The sequence below is a fragment of the Coenobita brevimanus genome, chromosome 103, assembly GCF_032717465.1.
Source record: "Coenobita brevimanus isolate Jiangsu-jjx chromosome 103, ASM3271746v2, whole genome shotgun sequence".
Taxonomy (NCBI): domain Eukaryota; kingdom Metazoa; phylum Arthropoda; class Malacostraca; order Decapoda; family Coenobitidae; genus Coenobita; species Coenobita brevimanus.
The window spans coordinates 7,993,366-7,998,776 of NC_137056.1; the positions used below are offsets into that span (position 1 = coordinate 7,993,366).

The window sequence follows — 5,411 nt, forward strand, 5'->3', positions numbered from 1 at the left end:
GGGCCTATTTAGTCAGGTGTGTAGCATGTCTCCCTCCTTCTTCCTCCACTGACAGTCTTCTTCCTTCAATCTTCTTTTCTTCCTCATTCTCTTCCCTCCGTTCTCCTTCCATTTCCCTCCTTCCTATATTCTTTCACTTCCCCCCCCCTCTATCTCCCTCTCTCATGCCCCTTCTTTCTATCTCTCCCTCTCTCACATGCCCCTTCGTTCTTTCTCTCCCCCTCTCTCTCATTTCCTTCATTCTTTCCCTCCCTTCCTCTCTTTTTCCTTCTCTCTCCCTCCTGTGCCTTGCCTTTCTCTCCATTCTCTCTCCTCCCTCCCTCTGCTTCCCACGTTACCTTCTTTCCTCCCTCATTTCCTCCCCTTTGCCTTCCCTCCCTTTCCTTTGTCCTTTCCCCTGCCCCTTGCCCCACCCTCCTCCCTCCCTCTATCTGCTACCCTCTCCCCTTCCTCCCTCCCTCTGGCCTTTCCTCTTCTCTCCTCTCCTCTCCCCCCTTCCCTCCTTCCTCCCTCCTCTTTGTTCTTTCTCCCGCCCCATGCCTTTCCACGCTCTCTCTACAACCTCTCCTCCCTCTCTTCCCTTCCTCTCCATCTTTCCGGTCTTCTCCCTCTCTTCTTGCCTTACCTCTCCCTCTTCCTTGCTTTTTCTCCTTCCTCAATTAGTTTCTCTAGCTCCTTTTCCTTTTCATTCTTCTTCCTTCCCTCTTTACACTTCCTCTACTTCTCTTTCCCTCTCAGTATTCTGCCCTTCTTTCTCTCCTCCCCCCTCTTACTTTTCCCTTCTTTTCTTTCAATTTTTTTCTCTCTCACACAAACAGAATCTTCCCCCTCCCTTCCCCTGACCATCGTTTCCGTAGTGTAGTGGTTATCACGTGCGCCTCACACGCGCAAGGTCCCCGGTTCGATCCCGGGCGGAAACACTACTATTTTTTTTTTCTTTTTCTTTATTTCGGCAGGGATGTCGTCATGCTTTTCTTTCTCTTCTTTCATTTTCTTTTCAGATGACAGGGCAATATGGAGGCAGTTTGTCTGTGGTCACCGCCTCTGAGATTAAGGAGTCTGGCTACAAACTGATGAATGGAGATTTTTTGCTGTGTGTGTGTGTGTGTGTGTGTGTGTGTGTGTGTGTGTGTGTGTGTGTGTGTGTGTGTGTGTGTGTGTGTGTGTGTGTGTGTGTTATGATGCCTTCCTCCATACTCTGACTCTCACACTTATCATCATCATCATCATCATCATCATCAACGTATTTGTCATACGAGGCGTGCTGACCAGAAATAGCAATGGCAAAACACAAGAACACGGAGAATCAGCTTATCATTATAGTACTATTGATAATAATAATAATAATAATAATAATAATAGTAACAATAATAATAATAATAATAATAATAATAATAATAATAATAATAATAATAATAATAATAATAATAATAATAATAATAATAATAATAATAATAATAATACTTTAACGAATAAACGACTTTGAAGTGAATATAAAACGCATACCAAACAGGGGAAAAGAAACACTGGAAATGAAATATAAATTGAAGAAAAATGAACTAAAACAGGAAGTATAAAGATGTGAAAGAGGAAATGAGGATGAAAGAGATGATATGAAGAGAGGAGATAAGGGAGAGGAGTAGAGGATAGAAAAATGAGAGTAAATTTAGGTCAACGAAAAATGAGCCGGGGAAAAATGATGATGAATGAGGAAAAAAAATAGTGGAAATGAGGAGTGACGAGATGAATGTGAGAAAATAAAGATGATACGGTAAAAAGAGCAGATGAGAGAGAGAGAGAGAGAGAGAGAGAGAGAGAGAGAGAGAGAGAGAGAGAGAGAGAGAGAGAGAGAGAGAGAGAGAGAGAAATAATGTCGACTGTCCCTATTCGCAGATTTTTTATGAGCAGTAAAGTGGGTAATGGTGTGTGTAGGGGGGGAAGGAAGGGAGGGAGGTAGAGAGGAGAGAGGGAGTAAGGGGGAGAAGAGGGGAAGAGTGCGAGGAAGGGAGGGAATAACAGGAGGGGGAGGGAAGAGGGAGTCAAGGAGGGAACAGTTGAGAGGAAAGAAAGAGAGAATAGGAAGGAGGAGGGAGAAAGGGAGAACAGAGGGAGAGGAGGAGGGAAGAGGGAGAGGGGGGGAAGAGGGAGAGAGGGAGCTAAGAGGAGAGAGGTAGAGGAGATGGAAAGAGGAAGGGAGGAGAGAAATAGGGAGGAAAGCGAAAACTATGGAGAAACAAGGAGGGAGAAGGGAGTGAGGGAGGCAAGATGGGCGGGGAGAAAAGAGGAAGAGAGGGAGGGAAGAAAAAGAGGAGGGAAGACAAAAGGATGGGGGAAGAAAAACAGGAGGAGGAAAGAAAAAGACAGAGGGAAGAAAAGGAGACAGGGAAGAAAAAGTGAGGGAGAGAAGAAAAAGTGAGAGAGGGAAGAAAAAGAGAAGGAGTGAAGAAAAAGTGAGGGAGGGAAGAGGGAGACAAGGAGGGTGTATGTGTGTGAGGAAGGGGGAGGTGAGGAAACAGGGAAGGAGAAAGAGCAGAAATGCTCGAGGGGGAGGTGAAAGTATGAGGAGAGGAAAGCAGAAAGGCTGAAGAAAAAGGTAATGAGAAGGAGATCTGAGTGGTCATGGGAAGGGAAAACGCAAGAAAGAGGGGAAGGGGAGAGGGAAGGAAGAAGGGAAGGGGGAATAGGGAGGGGGGGAGGAAGAAGGGGAAAGAAGGGAAAGCAGGGGGAGTGAAGCAAGACAGGACTACAAGTGGAGTGAAATAAAAAGGACGCTGAGAGGGAATGAAAATGGGGAAGAATAAAAGGGAATGTAAATACAGTGGAATAAAGGAGGAAGTGGAAGACGAGGAATATAGCACGGGCAAGAAAATAAAATAAAGGAGCGGAACGAAAGGGAATAGAGAAGGCCGTGGAAAATTGGCAATAAAGAAGGAAGTGGAAAATTTGGCATCGAAAAAGGAAGTTGGAAAACTGACAATCCAGAGACGAAAAAATGAGGAATAATGAACGAAGGAAAAACGGAATGAAATGTAAAAACCGACGACAAAGAAGGGAGAAGAAGAAAGGGGAATAAAGAGGAGGATGGGGAAGGAATCTTTCTTCCCTTAGAGAAAAAATAAATAAAATAAAACAGATGAACAATAGAGTTTACCCCAGGTCAGTGACACTTTTGGACTCCTACAATGAAACTGGGTGAAACGCTATCCCCTAGAGGAGTAACACAAGTATTAGGAAAATGGGAACGTTTCGACACACACACATTCTCTCTCTCTCTCTCTCTCTCTCTCTCTCTCTCTCTCTCTCTCTCTCTCTCTCAATATAACTTTTTCCCCAACTTTCTTCCGGGAGTTATAATCAAAGTGTTATGACAATGTTAGATAACGCAGCTATCTCCTTTTGCAGCTGTCTACGTCAGTCTATCTATCTATATATCTGTGTTAATGTGTCTATCTATATGTCTATCTTTCTAGGTCCATCTATCTGTCTATAAATGACTATTCATATGAGTTTATTGTAGCTGAATATACTGTAGCTGACTTTGTTTACTTTTGTCTCTCCACCTACCTACCGTATTTATCAATCTATATGTCTATGTCTGCGCATGTCTAACTATACATCTATTTACCCATCAATTTCTATATCTATCTATCTATCTCGTATATCTTTCCACATTTCCACTCTTCCAGCACAACCTGTCATGCATGTCTACCTATCCACCTATTTATCTATCTGTCTATCTATCTATCAGTACATATTTCCACATTTCCACTCTGCCAATACAACCTGCCAAGCAATTTTATCTGTCTGTCTATCTATCTATCTATCTGTATATCTATTTCTGTTGTCTACCTTTCTCTTTTACTCAGACTCTTCCAATATAACTTGGGTCTTAACTTTTCTCTCGTGGAGTTGCAATGAAAGTGTTATGAAACTGGGTATGTTTGGGACCGAGTGGTAAAGAAAATTCTCTCTCTTCTCTCTCTCTCTCTCTCTCTCTCTCTCTCTCTCTCTCCAATCAGAATTATGCAACATGGTATAGTGAGGTAATATATTTGTTCTCTTACGCGAACTGAATGTCTATCTATCTATCTATCTATCTATCAGCAGGTGAGAGGTCGTGTTGCAAAACTAAAATCTGTCATCAGTTTATCTATCTGGCTGTCTATCACTGTCTACTATCTATCTACCTATCTATCTATCTATCTAACTCTATCCATCAGTTTCTATTACATGTCTACTTATCCATCTACCTAAGTACAATCAGGTTAGACTCAATTCCATATTACACAACATAATTATCGATGAGGCAGTAAGATCAGATTCTCCTATTCTTTCATCATCTGTTTAACCCCCTCATGGTCGAGATACATCTAGGAATCTACTGCATCTAACTCCAAACGACTTTATTTCACTGAGTTAGCCACTGAATCGTGAAAGTTATTATTGTCACCGATAATATTCTGGTCGGAACAAGTATATTAATCTATGTGTATTGCAGCTGACGATCTTACTCAGCTAAAAGTAAATCATAAGAGACACAGACCCATATTTTTCTCGGTAATGGAAGCTACCTAGCACCTCCTCCTAAGCGATTTATTTTGCTTATTGCACCTTACTACCCTCTTCCGAGCCTATTCTCGTTAATGCGATCACCCACTGTCCCTCTGATGGCCGGGACAACTCTAGCTTTCTATTCCAGCTTACACCTGACGATTTTATTCACCTGGAAGACAAAGGGGATTGAGTGTTATGAGATAGGCTTGTGCGTTCTCAGTGGGTACCTCGACACGAAATACCTTGTTAGAGTGTGTGTGTGTGTGTGTGTGTGTGTGTGTGTGTGTGTGTGTGTGTGTGTGTGTGTGTGTGTGTGTGTGTGTGTGTGTGTGTGTGTGTGTGTGTGTGTGTGTGTGTGTGTGTGTGTGTGTGTGTGTGTGTGTGTGTGTGTGTGTGTGTGTGTGTGTGTGTGTGTGTGTGTGTGTGTGTGTGTGTGTGTGTGTGCAGGAAGGGAACACACACAAGCAGCAGCAGCCTGGCCTAATTATATCTACACGTATCGATCACACCAACCCAGCTGCTTTACACTCCCAGGCTTCAGTGGCGTATTCTTTACCTACCTATCTATCTATCTCTCTATCTATCCATCTATTTATTTATCTATTTACCTCTTCAATTAGGCGACATCTTTTCCTTTATTAGTGCTTTCCCCAGACGATTTTATTAAGGGAGGATCTTTAGCAGTGAGGAGGTTGATCAATGCAACATCTAACCCTTCCAGTTCAACGTCTCCTTAAACCTACATAAAATCGTCCAAAGGTAGGATGAATAAAAAGGAAGGATACGTCAAGGGACTGAAAGGGTTAAGATAGTCCCCCGTATTAAGGTAGCCCCCAAACTGTTAACATAGCCCCCAA

General features: G+C 42.8%; 1 non-coding gene across 1 annotated transcript; it reads left to right on the forward strand.

Annotated features, from left to right (window-relative positions):
• The first annotated feature begins 847 nt into the window (after positions 1-847).
• TRNAV-CAC (transfer RNA valine (anticodon CAC)) lies at positions 848-920 on the forward strand. Its single transcript has one exon. It is a non-coding gene; the product is annotated as a tRNA-Val (tRNA).
• The last annotated feature ends 4,491 nt before the right edge of the window (positions 921-5,411 follow it).